This window comes from Eptatretus burgeri, chromosome 11 (assembly GCF_056783735.1).
Source record: "Eptatretus burgeri isolate ZD-2024b chromosome 11, Ebu_testis_v1, whole genome shotgun sequence".
In the NCBI taxonomy this organism is placed as follows: domain Eukaryota; kingdom Metazoa; phylum Chordata; class Myxini; order Myxiniformes; family Myxinidae; genus Eptatretus; species Eptatretus burgeri.
The window spans coordinates 32577828-32596985 of record NC_140971.1 but is presented as its reverse complement, the minus strand read 5'-3'; the positions used below and the strand labels follow the sequence as shown (position 1 = coordinate 32596985).

The window sequence follows — 19158 nt, the reverse complement described above, 5'->3', positions numbered from 1 at the left end:
TTTTCTCATTATGTCAGTGATATAATATTTGTCAGTAATAAAGGGTGATATTTTAATATTTCAGAATGGAAAAGAAACTTCTGTCTTGATTTGAATCAAGTCAAACACACTGCCTGGTCAAATAAGGCATCGTATGCAGTTCAGAAACAAAGGGAATGACTTTACAAACTTTACAAATACTACACAAAGTTATCTGTTGCTTGAACTGTTGTAAGTGGATAATAGTATGGGTCAGAGTTCTTTATTTTGGGCTATTGTTATTGCACCCAAATTTTACAAAATCCGGATTTATTATAATAGCGTTCATGAGAAAGTGTTACGTTCTTTATCCTATTTTGGTAAATTTGTATGTTAATACAGAATAGATACACAGTGCCTCTAGAAAGTCTACACCCCCTTTCAAAATGTTCATGTTTTGTTGTCTGATTGCCTAGAATTAAATTGCATTAAATCAGACTTTTTCCACCTTTATTTACAGATCATAACCCACAACTTCCAAGTGAAAAACAAATTCTACAAATTTCAGAAAATTAATTTAAAATACAAAACGAGAATATCTTGGTGAGATAAGTATTCACCCCTCTTACAATAGCAATTGTAAATTTGCTCAGGTATAACCAATCACCTTCGAAGTCACACACCAAGTTAATTGACCTCCACCTGTGTTAAATTGTAGTGATTCTCATTATTTCAGAATAAAATCAGCTGTTCCTGTAGGTTTCCTCTGCTGGGTAGTGCATTTCACAGCAAAAACTCAACCATGAGCACCAAGGAGCTTTCAAAAGACCTCCAGGATAAAGTTGTGGACAGGCACAGATCAGGGGATGGGGATAAAAAAAATTTCAAAGGCCTTGAATATCCCTTAGAGCACAGTTAAGACAATCATTAAGAAGTGTAAGGCATATGGTACCACTAAGATCCTACCTAGATCAGGCCCTCCTTCCAAAATGGATGACCAAGCAGGAAGAGACTGGTCAGAGAGGCCAATGGCAACTCAGAAGGAGCTACATGTCTTTATGGCAAAGACTGGTCACTGTGTGCATGTGACAACAATATCCAAAGTACTCCACAAGTCTGCCCTGTACAGTACGGTGGCAAGAAAGAAGCCATTACTCAAAAAAGGCCACCTTGAGTCTCCTTTCAGGTATTCGAAAATCCACTCCAGAGATTCTGAAACCATGTGGCAAAAAGTTTTGTGGTCTGACGAAACGAAGATGGAACTTTTTGGCCGAAATGCAAAACGTTACATTTGGTGCAAATCGAACACAGCACATCACCCAAAGAACACCATCCCTACTGTGAAGCAGGGTGTTGACAGCATCATGTTATGGGGATGTTTCCCATCAGCAGGGACTGTGGCACCCTTGTCATGATAGCAGGGAAAATGGTTGGAGCAAACTACAGAGAAATCCTTGAGGAAAACCTGCCGCGCTCTGCAAGAAAGTTGAAATTGTGACGGAAGTTCACCATTCAACATGACAACGACCCGAAGCACACAGCCAAAGCTACAATGGAGTGGCGAAGGAACAAAAAGATAAATGTCCTTGAGTGGCCCAGTCAGAGCCATGACCTCAATCCAATCATAAATCTGTGGCATGACTTGAAGATTGCTGTCCATCAATGCTCCACACGCAACTTGACTGTGCTTGAACAGTTTTGTACAGAAGAATGGGCAAATATTTCCCAATCAAGGTGTGCAAAGTTGGGAGAGACCGATCCCAACAATCACAACTGTAATTGCTGTCTAAGGTGCTTCCACCACGTATTAACTCAGGAGGGTTGACACTTACTTATCCAACCAAGATATTCTAGTTTTGTATTTTTATTTAATTTTCTGAAATTTGTTGAATTTGTTTTACACTTGGAAGTTGTGGGTTGTGACGTGTAAATAAGAATATAATAATACCATTCCTTTCATGCCATAAAGGCTCGTAGGGCCGCTGAGGCAGTTTCACTGGCAAGGAGTACAGTCTTGGACGGGTCGCCACTCCAACACAGATGATGTGTAAATAAAGGTGGAAAAGGTCCTGATTTAATACCAGGCTATAAGGCAACAAAAGGTGAAAAATTTGAAAGGGGATGTAGACTTTCTGGAGACAATAGTGTGTGTGTGTGTGTATGTGTGTGTGTGTGTGTGTGTGTGTGTGTGTGTGTGTGTGTGTGTGTGTGTGTGTGTGTGTGTGTGTGTGTGTGTGTGTGTGTGTGTGTGGGTGTGTGTGTGTGTGTGTGTGTGTGTGTGTGTGTGTGTGTGTGTGTGTGTGTGTGTGTATGTAGTTTTAACAGGGTATCAGCTAGCACACCCTGTTCATTCATTTTCCTTTTCCATAGCAAAAGTAACCATACTTTATATTCATTTTCAAGGACAACATCACATATATTCCTGATTCCTCAAAAAGATGGCACAGTTATTTTTATTTTTGTTCCTCTTTGCTTCATTTCCTTCATGATTATATATCCTTGATCTCATATTGTTTCGTTGAATCCGAGTTTTGGGATTTGCGCGATAGATAAATCTCCAAGACATTGGGTATTCAAAAGCTGCTGAGCCAGCAAAGGGGGAGGGGTTGGGGGGGCGGAGAGGGGCACCTGGATATTTGGCTGACATGCTTTATATCTGCTTTTGATGCAATTGAGGCTTCAGCAGCAGGGGATAGCCAGAGTACGTTTTTAGCATTAAAACATCATTTTTGTCTGGAAATCTGTGACTGTGAAAGGTGAATTTGCAATGGATATTATGCCAAAAGAAATATAACTTTGTTCTACAAGTTATCACCACCTTTAAGAAAAATTGCTGACATTATTTTGTTGCTCCAGCAGACAGTTTTATAATTACAGTACGGTATCCTCTATGTCATATTTCATTTCTCTTTCTCCTTATTTCCATCATATCTTTTTTCTGAGTTTTTTTTCTCTTTAGTTGTTTGGCTTCTCCAGCTCCAATTCCTTTTGTTGAGGATAGTGTATCAGGCACATGTTAACGAAGAACAGCAACAGGACCATAAGGAACAGCAGACCCAACCTGCATAAAGGCACAACGAACAGACGTGACTTTTAATCAGCATTTGAGACAGTATTGACAAATGGCAAATGTTGTGCATAAACCATGGAAGCTTTCTAAATGCAAATTGATTTTTGCATCCAATTATTACATGCATGCAATGTTGCTTTGTCTTGGAACATAGATATATTGCAATCGCAAAACATAACATTGATGACCCATTACTCTTGTAGGCAGAAACATTGATGCAGTTCAATCAATGCTGCGAACTATCCATCACGTAGAATGATTTGAACAATGAGGACACATGTGCACAAATTAGAGTGCAATAAATGTGAGTGGGAAAGGAACAATATTACTGTTTCCGTAAGTAAAATGTATGACCTCAGATACTGTTGAAAGTTGATTGCACCGAGTCCATTTTGTTAATGATGTTTTAGGGATGTGGAGGAGGAAAGGGCCCTTTATCGGTACAAATAATCAATAAAAAAGTCCCAGTTGTCTTCTGCACTCTTGGATAGGAAATATCAGTGAACAGTTAGTAGAGAGCAACTGCCTGAGGAGGGAGGGATCGAGGAGGGAGGGTCGAGGAGGCAAGGGGAAGGAAGATTGGAGGGAGGTGGAGAGATAAGGACTTGTGGTTGGCATGTGTGAGATTCTGGTGAAAGGACAAACATACCTGATATTGCAAACTACTGAGTATTTGCATTCTTCATTTTATTCGAAAAGGTGTGTTGAATATGCCACAGCGACATAGGCTCATAAAGCTGTGAAATTACCATAACTTGAGCCTGCTTACAGTTTTCCAAAATTCTTACGATGTAATGTAATAAAGACCTTCATTAACGGTCAAGAAGTATCACAAGAAGGGCAGTTGCCGATGATGTCTCGTGGTGTCACAAGCTTTGTGTCGTCACAATGCTGCAATGGGTCAATTCACAATTTCTGCAATTTTGCAGGAATGGCAACATTTGCAATAAAAAAAACACAACCAAACGGTGCAATTTCATCCTCAAGCGAGTGATAAAGGACCTTTCTACTGTGTCTGATGCTGAAAAGAAGATATTTGGCTTACTGATGAAGTAAAACTTTTAAATTTTATTTCAAATATCAAATTATCATGATAGAATAAGGCCAATAATATAATCGTCGTCGTCGTCGTCGTCATCATCTGTCCTTTGAATGCATTGATAAGTGAGGAATACTGATGCTTTATGTTCTTCCTTGTTCCATGTCTTTTGCCTTCTGGACCAGCTGATACCGTGTCTTCTTAGTCCGTATCGGTCCATTCATGATCCAATTCCTCGTTTCCATACAACACTCAATCCAATTTGGAAACCTGGTTGACCCCGATATTGCATTTCAATGTCAACTTAACAAACCCACATTGGCTGGCTATCTCAGCGGGCCTCAACTCCTTTGAGACTTTCCCAAAATGGGCCAAAGTGGGATGGGTGGAAGTGGGCTCCAACAGTGACAAATCAAGTGACGAGTTTGACATTCATTTGTTTCGATTTCATATCGGTAGATATTTTAATCAGCTTCATATCAGTACATATTTTATTCAGCTTCATATCGGTACATATTTTAATCAGCTTCATATCGGTAGATATTTTAATCAGCTTCATATCAGTACATATTTTATTCAGCTTCATATCGGTACATATTTTAATCAGCTTCATATCGGTACATATTTTAATCAGCTTCATATCAGTACATATTTTAATCAGCTTCATATCAGTACATATTTTAATCAGCTTCATATCGGTACATATTTTAATCAGCTTCATTTCAGTACATATTTTAATCAGCTTCATATCGGTACATATTTTAATCAGCTTCATATCGGTAGATATTTTAATCAGCTTCATATCAGTACATATTTTATTCAGCTTCATATCGGTACATATTTTAATCAGCTTTATATCGGTACATATTTTAATCAGCTTCATATCGGTACATATTTTAATCAGCTTCATATCGGTACATATTTTAATCAGCTTCATATCGGTACATATTTTATTCAGCTTCATATCGGTACATATTTTAATCAGCTTCATATCGGTACATATTTTAATCAGCTTCATATCGGTACATATTTTAATCAGCTTCATATCGGTACATATTTTAATCAGCTTCATATCGGTACATATTTTAATCAGCTTCATATCGGTACATATTTTAATCAGCTTCATATCGGTACACATTTTAATCAGCTTCATATCGGTACATATTTTAATCAGCTTCATATCGGTACATATTTTATTCAGCTTCATATCGGTACATATTTTAATCAGCTTCATATCGGTACATATTTTAATCAGCTTCATATCGGTACATATTTTATTCAGCTTCATATCGGTTCATATTTTAATCAGCTTCATATCGGTACACATTTTAATCAGCTTCATATCGGTACATATTTTAATCAGCTTCATATCGGTACATATTTTAATCAGTTTCATATCGGTACATATTTTAATCAGCTTCATATCAGTACATATTTTAATCAGCTTCATATCGGTACATATTTTAATCAGCTTCATATCAGTACATATTTTAATCAGCTTCATATCGGTACATATTTTAATCAGCTTCATATCGGTACATATTTTAATCAGCTTCATATCAGTACATATTTTAATCAGCTTCATATCAGTACATATTTTAAACCTACGTTACATTGTGGGGAAAGCTGATAGGGTTTTAGGTTATAGTCGTCGGGGTATAAATTATGAATCAAAAGCAGTGTTAATTCTGTACAGGAATATGGTGAGGACACATCTGGAATAGTGTGTACAGTTTTGGTCACCACATCTGAGTTAGGACAAAGTTTCAAAAGAGAGGGTACAGCATAGAGCAATGAGATTAATCCTGGGTCTAGATAGATAGGCTAAGTTATGAGGAGAGGCTGAAAGAGAAGGACTTTTTATTTTTTACATAGAAAGGAGGTGATTGCAGGGGGATCTGATAGAGATGTTTGAAATAATGAAGGTTATTGACAAAATAAGTGCAGAATAATTTTTCAGCAGAATGGACATGGTAGGTATCTGGAAATAGTGGGAATCGAGGGGTACAAAGATGTTGGCATGACTGCACAGGTTTGATGGGCCTCATCGCCTGCTCCTGCATTGGAGTTCCTTATAAATTTATATATAACGGAGCAAAATCATGTATGTATGTATGTATGTATGCTGGGGAATCTGATACATGCATACTGTATGTATGTGTATGTATGTATGTATGTACGTACGTACGAATCATCTACTTCTCCGAGAGGATTTGGTACGCCAGTGGCTATACTTATTATGTCCTCGAATCATGTACTGTATGTGTGTGTGTGTGTATATATATATATATATATATATATATATATATATATATATATATATATATATATATATATATATATATATATATATATATATATATATATATATATATATATATATATATATATATATATATATATATATATATATATATATATATATATATATATATATATATATATATGTATATGTATGTATATGTATATATATATATATATATATATATATATATATATATATATATGTATGTATATGTATATATTGTTACGGATTCGCGCCCGCCGGCGCGCGACGGCCACGTAACTCGAATCGCGGCACGTCGCCCACCGGACGGACAATCCAGTCGTGACCCTCTCGGACTAACGCCGGGAACCAGTCACGGGTGGACCTTTCGGTCTCACCGCGATCGAGCCAATCGGCCCCCGCATGGGATAGGGTTGCTCGCCAAATTCGACCTACCTAAGTACCCACACGGAGGGTAGACCGGGCGATCGCACCTCGCCGCAGGTCGACTTCGGACACGGGCCACTTAAGCGACCCGTTCCGTACTATCGGGATAACCGAGCGGTGTTATCGTCGGCCTCGACGGTTCGATTAATTATCGGGCGTATTCAGCCCACTACCAACCCTTTACGTGAAGCAAGATGAGGATTCAATAGAGGAAAAGACGAAGCGAAGCGGGAGAACAGTTCAATAAAGCACATTTATTCGCGATGAACGGAAAGCGCACATATACAATTCCACCAAAAGCACATAGAAAAGAAGAGAAACACAATGCAATTCCACCAAAAGCACATAGAAGGAAAAGAAACACAATGCAGAGCTAATACCGACTACGCGAGCACACGGCAACACTTATACAATTTTACTTCACAGACGGCGCCGACAACACATATTATCAAAAACAAAAGAAAAGAGAACCCTCAAGGATGAGGCGGGCCTGAGGCCGAGACCGGGTCGGGCCTACCCGTCTGGTGATGAGACGCGGAGCGGCGATGGTGCCTCAACTCCGCGGGCCTCGCGGGGAGTGTCTGGTAGGGGGTGGGAAGGGGGCCCCCTTGGTCGCACTATCTCAGCGCGGGGGGAAACAGGAGGGGGTTGCTGATGCTCGGGGGAAAGGAGGATTTCTACTCTGCCTCGAGTCCCGCGACGAGCGTCTCCACCTCGGCCAGGTCGCGCCGTCGGCCTCCCTGGTGTGCAGCTCCCGGCACGACGCGAGCACCCCCTCGTCTGCCTTCGCCGCCTCTCCACAGCTCCGTCCTCTTCGCTCCGACTCCAACGCACACGACGACGACGACCAACTCCTTCTTGCTTCTTCTTCCCAACTCCACCGACTGCGAAGTCTTAACTCTCGACTTGACGAACGCGGTCGCTTATATAAGCCCCGTGGCTTCGCTCTCTCATCTTTGACCCCCTGCCTTCGACCTTTCACCTCGCTCCCCATTGGCCCGAGAAAAAGTGGGCGTGAATGCATTTTGATCCATAAATTTGCATATAGCGGTCGCCCTCCAACGCCCTGGAGGCGGGGCCAAATCGCCCCTCGCTCACCGATTGGACGGAACAAAAGTGGGCGTGTGTCGTTTTTGATCCGTTTTTGAAGCGGAAAATCCGTGGTTTTGTACACGCTGTTCGGCGCGCGCCCTGCACGAGTCCAACACCGGTACCCACAAGCGGCGCAAGAACGGTGGCGATGCGACGGTTGCGAGGTGTGACGTGAAGCGGCGCCGCGGTGGGTGGTTGATGTTGTGGTTGGTGGTGGTAACAATGGCGGTTGGTCCAAAATAAAGATAGTAAAAGAAAAACGGCTATCCTGAAGAGTCGCAGCACGCATAAATGACATGTATTCCCACTAGACAACGGGTTTGGGCCAAACTACACATATACTTACCGAGATACCTCACCTAAGGGACCTGAATGGTGGTTTGCGAATTTGGTAACCACAACACTACCCCCTCCCCTTTTTACAGACTCGTCCCGAGTCGTCAAATTTTCGTGTGCCATCATGTGTAGTTTTCCCCTAGTACATTTTACCTACGGATCCCTGAGTGCGACATTCATGGTATTCGTGTCCCCAAAATAAATAACCTGAGGGCTGCGTAACTACCTAAACAAACTCACTCACACGGACGACTTAAACAAAATTGCCGGCGCTAAGACAAACATGCCGGGGGCGCACTCATATGTACAGTACATCTTACCTAAACTTACAAATTTTACACTAAACCATGGCCCAGGATCAATGAACTCTGCAAAAGAAAAGCAGTTAGCAGGGAGCCAGGCTGCTCGCATGCAGTCTCTGGCTCAAAACAATGCAGGTGACAGGGAACGTGGCTGGCTGCTCACACGCAGTCCAAGGCCTTCCCTTTTGAACTGAACGCAGTGAACCACAACGGTGCATGGGCTGCACAAACGTAGTCTCCGTGCCAGCTCAAGTGGCACACGCAATGAACACAACGAATGGATGGATGAATGGATGGACGCAAAACACGGTGCACGGGCTGCCACTGCAGGCCCGTGTTGTAGCTGCCAACAGGGCAGTTCTTGCAGCTTGCAAACTGTTGCCTTGCGGATCCTGGCGCACATGGAAATGAACAGGGGGGGGCAAAGCAAAAATTGAACGGGGGCTGGTGAACAGGGGCAGTGGGCATGGCATGGCAAAGGCAGCAGGCAAACACAACCCGCAGAAGAAGGCCGCTGCAGGCAAACACAGCCGGCAGATGAACTGGCCGGCACAGGCCTTGAAGAAAGACAGCCAGCAGATGAACTGGCCAGCACAGGCCTTGCAGCACAGCAGCTGCAGATGAAGTTGGCCAGCCTTTGCCGTTCCGTGGAGGTTGGTGGAGGGAGTGCGGTGGTGCTGGCCACTTGGAAGGCGGGCTCGGACCTACCCACCTGTCTCCCTCCCACCTATCGCCTTTGCCTGTCACTGTACATACCCACTCCCTTAATTTGTCAAACCCCAATTTAGCCCCAACTTAATTTTTTTTTTTTTTTTTTTTTTTTTACTTCCCCACTATAAATCGTCCCCTAACCCCCTTTACTGTCCTTGTTCGGCTAACCTATCCTGTCACCTAGCCTACTCCCAACCCCTACGTTCCCTTCCCGGAGGGGAATAAGGGAGAGCTAGCGTCCTGTGCCGAGGCCCAACGAAGCCTCAGAATGGCCTCCCCAGAGTTCGGCGATCTATAACCAAAGTGGGTCCAGCGGCCCACAACGAGAGCGAGGGGATGGATGGTGCGGAGGGGTACACTTCCTATTCTACCCTATCCATTTAACTGCTAAACTACCCCGGGGCTTTCAACAAGCGCCTCTCGCTTAAACTATTGGTTCTATAAACCCAGATTCCCGTCGCCTGTGTTGGTGTCCTCCCAATTTCGGGCCTCGCCCCCCAATTTTCTCTCCGTGCCCTCACACGGTCTCATGGCTGGGACACGTGGCTCCTTTTGGCAGGCACGACCCTCTGCCGAATCTCCAGCTCTGGCACCCCCGGGCACTACACTGCCTCCGAGCCTACCAGCTCCCTAACACCGGGGAGTGCCCCCATGGCACCTCCCCTGAAACGCACACGTGGCAGGCTGGCTTCCCAGGCCCCTTTCCGAGGGTCACCCTTGCCCACAACACTGCCCACGCGGCTAATGGCACCCCGGGCCCCCGCACCAAGCAGGCGCACCCGTGCCCACTACGCTATCCCGGCCCCCCATGGGCCCTTGGCCTACCACGGCCGACTAGCCTGGTGCCCGGGGTACCCACTCAGCGATACTCACCTTTCGCAGCCACGCTCCCAAGCCCGTCAACAGGGCTCCTGCACCCCTCCAAACGGGTTTCGAGCCTACATTCACACCAACAACAAAACAACCTCCATTTTTCAATTTGACTAACCCAGCTAACTCACTCTACACTGACCCCGGGGTCCCTTGGGCGGGAGTCACTCCTCCCCCCAATCACTCATCGCACCATGCATTCCCCATTCGCTCCACTCACACAGACCCGCTGGTCTCACTCACTCATCATGTACTCACCTCACAACTCTTCAACACACACACCGCTGAACTCTGCCATCCTTCTAACTACCTCCCCGAACTAACTCGTGCTCCCACGTCGTCCCTTAAACTACAGCACGTTCCTTTTAACCAACGTAGCTAAGCTACGTCCCCACTACACATTCACAAGTCTGTCACTGTCTCCAAATAAATCATTTTATTTCCCAACCTAAAGCTCACTAAATCCCTCTACCTAATCCATTCCACGGACTCCATGAGGACTTACCCCTGCCCCATGAAGTCGGTCTAACTAAGCTAACCCTTCCCCCTAACTAGTTTCCATCCTGTGCCCCGGTCAAGGGGGTCTTCCACCCCTTGCCCAGGAATCCTGTGCACCCGAAAGTGAGGCTTTTTTATTTTTATTTTTCTTCATGCGCATCACCAGCGCGGCAACTCGCGCACTTTGCACCTGCCCGTGACGTCATGCAGCTGCACGTGTTCCTCGTCCCTCCTTGGACGGTACCATCCGGCAGAGATACCCCTCCTGCCGGATTCCAACCCCACGTGCAGCCATGGCGTCACCGTGCGCATAAAAAAAAACACAAGCCCCACGTCTCGAGGGGTTCCCCACGCGAACACATGTGCTTTGCCCGTTGGAGCTTAACACACACGATCGCGTGGAGAACCCGTCCGGTCCAAATCCATTATCCTGCCTAAACTTTGTCCGTCCGCGGGATCGGCAAATCCACCGCGTGCGTTTCCGGACTGGGACTTCACTCTCGCAAGCGAGCACGTGGCGGTCTCGTGCGTTGCACAGCACGGACCGCGTGCTCACTGCTGGGTGAACCCGGCACGGTCCCCGAAACAGCTACAGCCGCTACTCGGCTTTCTTTCTTCTGTCGCCGTCGTCGTCGCCATTCAACCCACGCACACCTGCGTGTTACGACGCTCACACTCCATTCCGTGACATTCACACCGGGAGACGCGGCTGCGTGCTCCCGCATGCCAACCGACATCTCCCTCACATACCGCTCTCTCACACACACGGTCTCCCTTGCACTCGGCCGTTCACTCACGCGTGCCTCACTACTCACACAAACCACACCACTCACACACGCGGGGGAACTCACCCGCGGTGCCTCATCCACACACCGTGCCTCACTCACACACGCGGGGGCACTCACCCGCGGTGCCTCATCCACACACGCGGGGGCACTCATCCGCGGTGCCTCAACCACACACCGTGCCTCACTCACACACGCGGGGGCACTCAACCGCGGTGCCTCATCCACACACACGGCCTCTTCCACAAACGGTGCCTCACCCACACACGGCGTGCTGGGAAGCACGTACTCTGGCACCATCGCCACCACACCACTCACACACGGGGTCGCTTCCACACACGGTGCCGCACTCACACCTTGCACCACACACACAGGGACAACCACACTGGGGATTCGTGTTCCCACAAGGGTTTCCGGGGCCTCTATACCCCCCAAGCTTTCCGTGCACCCGTTCACAGCACCCGTCCCCTCAACCTCGCAAAGCACGACCGAACTCACCTGGTCGTGATCCGCCTCAAGGGGGCAGACTCCCTCCCCTCGTTCCTGGAGGAGGCCATCCAGCTGCTCGCACTGGGTCCCTCCACGCTCCGCGAGCTCACCCACATTGTCCTCCACTACCTCCGTGTGTGTGTGTGCGTCACTTACCCCGTCTTCATCGTGTTGTCTCTCTATTTTTTCTGTCTCCCGTGTCTCTATACATTTCTAAGTTTCTGTTGTCGTCACCTCGTGTCTCGTTCACACGTTTTGGTCTCCCCATTTAATTTTTCCCTTTTGGTCACCGTCGATTCCTCTGTCACGACCCTCGCCCAACACGCCCACCGAATTATTTTTTCACCCGCCTCCGCCGCGGGCCTGTCAGCCGTTGCACCCCCTTCCAGCTCGTTTGCTCCCACACGTGGAGTCGCCATTCCCAGCTCCCTGGTCACGGCCTTCATGCCCGCCTGCAGGCATCGGCCCATGTTCTGCGTCTCACCCCGGAGCTCTTTCATTTCCTCCTTCATGTTTGCTTCCATTCCGTTTATTTGCTGTGTATTCGCATCCATCCTCGTTTTTACTTCATTTGTATTTGTATCCATCTTTTCGTTCATGCCTTTCATTTCGTTTTTCATATCCGCATTCATCTTTTGTGCATTCGCATCCATCTTCGCTGTCATTTCCGCATTCATTTTTGCCAGCATGGTGATTAGCTGGGCCATGTCGGGTACGCTTGGGTGAGCCGTTTCGGCAGGGGTTGGGGAAGGGTTTTGGTGGAGAGGAGGAGGGGAGGTGTCATACACCGCGGCCGCTGCCGCACCTATTTCGGGCTCTGGATTCAGTTGGACGAGTTCATGTTCCTGCACGGGCATTCCATCCTGGGCCATGGATCCTACACATTCTACATCCATTTCTAATACCCCCGGCTCCCGCTCGCCTTGAGACGCCATCTTGCTTCTCTTAAAGGGTTAATTTCGCTCGCTCGTAATTTGGAGGGAATCGGGGGTCGCTTCTCTCACCCCTGGACCGATTCCCGTGAATTTAGCTGGAGACAGGAGAGCCCGTTTTCCTGTTCTCCGATACCAGTGCCGCGAGGAGGGCGATGGATTTGTATCGCACGACCTGACACCAGTGTTACGGATTCGCGCCCGCCGGCGTGCTGACGGTCACGTAACTCGAATCGCGGCACGTCGCCCACCGGACGGACAATCCAGTCGTGACCCTCTCGGACTAACGCCGGGAACCAGTCACGGGTGGACCTTTCGGTCTCACCGCGATCGAGCCAATCAGCCCCCGCGTGGGATAGGGTTGCTCGCCAAATTCGACCTACCTAAGTACCCACACGGAGGGTAGACCGGGCGATCGCACCTCGCCGCAGGTCGACTTCGGACACGGGCCACTTAAGCGACCCATTCCGTACTATCGGGATAACCGAGCGGTGTTATCGTCGGCCTCGATGGTTCGATTAATTATCGGGCGTATTCAGCCCACTACCAACCCTTTACGTGAAGCAAGATGAGGATTCAATAGAGGAAAAGACGAAGCGAAGCGGGAGAACAGTTCAATAAAGCACATTTATTCGCGATGAACGGAAAGCGCACATATACAATTCCACCAAAAGCACATAGAAAAGAAGAGAAACACAATGCAATTCCACCAAAAGCACATAGAAGGAAAAGAAACACAATGCAGAGCTAATACCGACTACGCGAGCACACGGCAACACTTATACAATTTTACTTCACAGACGGCGCCGACAACACATATTATCAAAAACAAAAGAAAAGAGAACCCTCAAGGATGAGGCGGGCCTGAGGCCGAGACCGGGTCGGGCCTACCCGTCTGGTGATGAGACGCGGAGCGGCGATGGTGCCTCAACTCCGCGGGCCTCGCGGGGAGTGTCTGGTAGGGGGTGGGAAGGGGGCCCCCTTGGTCGCACTATCTCAGCGCGGGGGGAAACAGGAGGGTGTTGCTGATGCTCGGGGGAAAGGAGGATTTCTACTCTGCCTCGAGTCCCGCGACGAGCGTCTCCACCTCGGCCAGGTCGTGCCGTCGGCCTCCCTGGTGTGCAGCTCCCGGCACGACGCGAGCACCCCCTCGTCTGCCTTCGCCGCCTCTCCACAGCTCCGTCCTCTTCGCTCCGACTCCAACGCACACGACGACGACGACGACGATGACTAACTCCTTCTTGCTTCTTCTTCCCAACTCCACCGACTGCGAAGTCTTAACTCTCTCGACTTGACGAACGCGGTCGCTTATATAAGCCCCGTGGCTTCGCTCTCTCATCTTTGACCCCCTGCCTTCGACCTTTCACCTCGCTCCCCATTGGCCCGAGAAAAAGTGGGCGTGAATGCATTTTGATCCATAAATTTGCATATAGCGATCGCCCTCCAACGCCCTGGAGGCGGGGCCAAATCGCCCCTCGCTCACCGATTGGACGGAACAAAAGTGGGCGTGTGTCGTTTTTGATCCGTTTTTGAAGCGGAAAATCCGTGGTTTTGTACACGCTGTTCGGCGCGCGCCCTGCACGAGTCCAACACCGGTACCCACAAGCGGCGCAAGAACAGTGGCGATGCGACGGTTGCGAGGTGTGACGTGAAGCGGCGCCACGGTGGGTGTTTGATGTTGTGGTTGGTGGTGGTAACAATGGCGGTTGGTCCAAAATAAAGATAGTAAAAGAAAAACGGCTATCCTGAAGAGTCGCAGCACGCATAAATGACATGTATTCCCACTAGACAACGGGTTTGGGCCTAACTACACATATACTTACCGAGATACCTCACCTAAGGGACCTGAATGGTGGTTTGCGAATTTGGTAACCACAACACTACCCCCTCCCCTTTTTACAGACTCGTCCCGAGTCGTCAAATTTTCGTGTGCCATCATGTGTAGTTTTCCCCTAGTACATTTTACCTACGGATCCCTGAGTGCGACATTCATGGTATTCGTGTCCCCAAAATAAATAACCTGAGGGCTGCGTAACTACCTAAACAAACTCACTCACACGGACGACTTAAATAAAATTGCCGGCGCTAAGACAAACATGCCGGGGGCGCACTCATATGTACAGTACATCTTACCTTAACTTACAAATTTTACACTAAACCATGGCCCAGGATCAATGAACTCTGCAAAAGAAAAGCAGTTAGCAGGGAGCCAGGCTGCTCGTATGCAGTCTCTGGCTCAAAACAATGCAGGTGACAGGGAACGTGGCTGGCTGCTCACACGCAGTCCAAGGCCTTCCCTTTTGAACTGAACGCGGTGAACCACAACGGTGCATGGGCTGCACAAACGCAGTCTCCGTGCCAGCTCAAGTGGCACACGCAATGAACACTACAAATGGATGCAGGAATGGTTTGAACTGAACGCAGTGAACCACAACGGTGCATGGGCTGCACAAATGCAGTCTCCGTGCCAGCTCAAGTGGCACACGCAATGAACACAACGAATGGATGGGTGAATGGATGGACGCAAACACGGTGCACGGGCCGCCACTGCAGAAGACAACAGAAAGAAGGAAGGCCAATCATTTAACACAATTTGTGTGTTCACTGCAGTCTATTTTTGAGGATAAAAAACTCAGAAAACATTTTCCAGAAAAGAGTAATTACATCTCTTCTGTTGGTGGAATTGTAGACAGTGATTTGCAAACTGAGCCCCAAGGGGTGCAGAAGCCTTTTTTTAAAAAAACAATAAATACAAGGCGCAGGGAAGTCAAAGTTGCTGCACGTGATGTGCAACGTGCACATAGTAAAGGGAGTTGTCATTTACGTCTGGAGGAGGTCCAATAAATAAATAAGATATAAACACACCTGACACTAGGCCGAGGATTCAGACTTTGGCACGCTCACGAGGCTGTATCTGTGAAACTAAACGCCTCAGAAGATAAAGAAAATAGGGTCACATTTATACATTCAGTGTTTTAAAATAATGCTTTCATTTCTTGCTCTGAAGTATCATATCTTACAGTCTCCTTGAATATTTCGAATAAAATAACTCCAACCCATCATTTTTGATGGGCTTCTACACTAGTAATTAAATAATGACTGAAAACATGGCTTTCAATTGGTCTTTTAATGAAATGTGTTTTTTGTCTGATTTTTGGTATCAGCATCAGCATCAACATGAAAGCACAGATTTTATATTGGTGCATCACACAAAGAAAGTCATCGTAGCAAATGATTTGCAACAGAGTATACTCAACACGGAAAAATGAGGCGAAACAGCGTATAAGGAGTTTTTGTGGAACAGATATGATGAGGTGATCAAAACCTATGCGATAAAATGACAAAGTTGAAAGTCCTTCTCTGGAGTGAAAACACCAAATTCATGAAAACCAAAGTTGGAGCAGAGGAAGTTGTGTTCAAGGCATCGTACTCACTAATGACATGTTTGCTGATGATGACTTAATCTTACAGACTCTGATTTGAAAGAAGTTATTGAGGGAATACGAATTTTCAAGTAGTAGTTCAAGTTATAGTTCAAGTACTACAAAACTGAAGCTTTTTGGAAGTGAAAACAAGGTGATTTGTGTTCTTCAATGTCCAAGTACTCAATTCAATTTAATGAAAATTAAGATTTTAAAGGATTTTACCTGGTGGGTCCACCACACCATGAGCATGATCAGTTAACAAGCATCGGTGGTGTAATGATTAGAGTGAACACTCCGAGTCTGGGAGGTTGGTAGTTCAAACCCAGACCGAGTCATACCAAAGCTTTAAAAATGGCACGTGCTGCTTCCTTGTTTGATACTCACCATTTAAAAGGATAGAGCATGGATAAACAACCATAGGTTGGTAATAATAGCACAAGCTTTGATGGGCCTGATGGCTTCCTTCTGCATCAAAAGTTCCTTGTAAGTGAATATATTGTTACGGCTGTGGAAATTTGCATTACACCATAAAGGGCCCGTAGGTGAGATATATTGATAGGTGCATGTGTAGTTAGCCCTAACCCGTTGTCTCGAGGGAATTTATGTGATTCATCCGGGCTGTGACGCTTTGAGTCAGTCGTTTTTCTTTTTCTATCTTTTATTTCAAACACACAACATTTCAACAACCACGCCATCCCAAATCACAGTGCCAACCACACTGCAACCACGCCATCTCCACCATCTACGCTACCACATCTTCGCCACTCGCCATTCAACAGGCTACGTGCGGTTACGATCTCCGCGGAGGAGCAAACAAAAACCAACAAGGACGCTCGGTGGGCTTTTCCCGCCTGTTTTTCCCGTCTGACTTCCCCGCGCTTTGGAGTGGCGGAAGAGCGATGCAGGTCAAAAGTCAGAGGCCATGTGAAGGTGGGGCCTCTTTTTGGGGGAATAATGCTCTGGCTCCAAGCCAAAAACTGACTCCCTCGGCCCCCGGACGGAGCGAGGTGGAGGGAAAGCGTGAGGGCACGCCCCCTTCGAGAAGCTTCTCCAAGAAGTTCGAAGGGAGGCGGGGCCGAAAACGGGGCGGGGCGGAAGGGCGGAGTCCCGTGCGATAAAAGACGGACACGGGCGGGCGCAAAAAAAGCTCCCTGAAGAAAGCTCCCCGAAGAAAGCTCCCTGAAAAAAGCTCCCTGAAGAAAGCTCCCTGAAAAAGCTCCATGAGAGGCTCCCAAAAAGAAGGTTTCCTAAAAGGCTCCCTCTCGCACTTCTTCTTCCTCTTCATCTTGGCTGGTGGTTTGGTTGGTTGATCATCAGGAAGAGGTGTTGCGCCAGCGCCTTGGCGAGCAGGCTTGACACAAAGGCACGGACGGGAGACGCGGCAGCGCTCGTTGCGAGGTGGACCTGTGCGTCCGGACGGGGAGTACCGGAGAGGGTTTGCCAGCCGCGAGAGAGGTCGGGGCCAGGCGTGACCACGCTGACGGTCACGGGAGAGGGACTCACTAGAGACAAAAGGGAAATCGCAACTTTCTTTCTTTTCTTTGGGGTTTTTGTATGGATCTTGTGGCGCCATGTCTCACAAAGTAGAATTGTTTAAGTGTTGCCGTGTGTATGCGTATTCGGTTGTAGCTCTGCATTGTTGCTTTTATTGTTCTGGTTATTATATGTGCATTTTGATTGTGTATTGCTGTAAATACGTGCCTTACGTGCTTGACTGTGTGTGGGTGTGAATAAAATGCTTGCTTGTTGAACTGTGCCCGTTTCGCTTTGTCTTTTCTCTATTGACTCTCCATCTTGCATCACGGAAAGGGGGTCGTAGCGGGTGCAAGATCCCAGTAATTAATCAGAACCGTCAAGGCCGACGATAACACCGCTCGGTTATCACTGTAGCACGGAACGGACCGCTTAAGCAGTTCGTGTCCGGAGTCGGCCTGTGGCGTGGTACGATCGCCCGGTTGACCATCCGCGCAGGTACTTCGGTAGATCGAATTTGGCGAGCAACCCTATCCTGCGCGGGTGGGCAATTGGCACGTTCATGGTGGGGTTAAACCCCCACCCGTGACTAGCTCCTGGCATTGTTCCGAGAGGGTCACGACAGAATTGTCCGTCCGGTGGGCAACGCGGTCAAGATTCGAGTGACGTGGCCGTCCACACGCCGGTGAGCGCGAATTCGCAACAATATTATTATTGGTTCACGAAAAAATATTTTCACGAAAAAAATAAGTGACCACTATATTCGTTATTGTTGTGTGTCTGTCTGTCTGTCTGTCTGTCTGTTGGGTAGTCGATCGAGTCGAAAAAAAAAATGTCGAAATTTTTTTTTTCCGATTAAAAAAATTTTTTTTTGATCTACCCTTATTTGTTGGTCGTGGTGTCGGTCTGTCCGTGTGTGTGTTTGTCGGGGGTTTTTGACCCCCTTGCGGTTGTTCGATTTTGATGAAATTTGGGTGGTAGGACCAGTTTATGACCTCGTTGTGCTGCGTAGGTACTGGTTGCTAATGCCCCTTTGGTTGACTAGCAACGGGACTTTGAAATTTTTGAAAAATCATAAAAAATTAATTTTTTCGAAAATCAAAAATCAGGCCACGACCAACTGTGGGCAGTACATTCAGCCATATTGTCAAAAATTTCCAGCCGGATCCTATGAAAACTGTCGGAGAAGATAGACTTTGAATGAACCCTGGTCGAAAACAATAAAAAAAACGAAGTTCGTTATATCTCAGAGACTATGAGTCAGATATACATGAAACTAGTATGGTAGGTTCATGGTATGTCCTAGTTATGTGTGAGAAAGAACCATTGCTATGGACCCCTACGTTTTCTAGCAACGGCCGAAAAACCTCTAAATGTGGGGGTATTTTAACGAAAAACAATCTGCAACATTAACACTTGAAGCTAGAATCATGAATTTTCTTGTGCTTAATCCTCAGGTCATTCC

At 46.9% G+C, this 19158-nt stretch overlaps 1 protein-coding gene across 6 annotated transcripts in view; it reads left to right on the top strand.

Annotated features, from left to right (window-relative positions):
• Window positions 1-19158, top strand: part of LOC147016798 (sodium/potassium/calcium exchanger 2-like) — a 223545-nt gene that overhangs the window by 196289 nt on the left and 8098 nt on the right. The gene's annotated exons all lie outside the window — the stretch shown is intronic.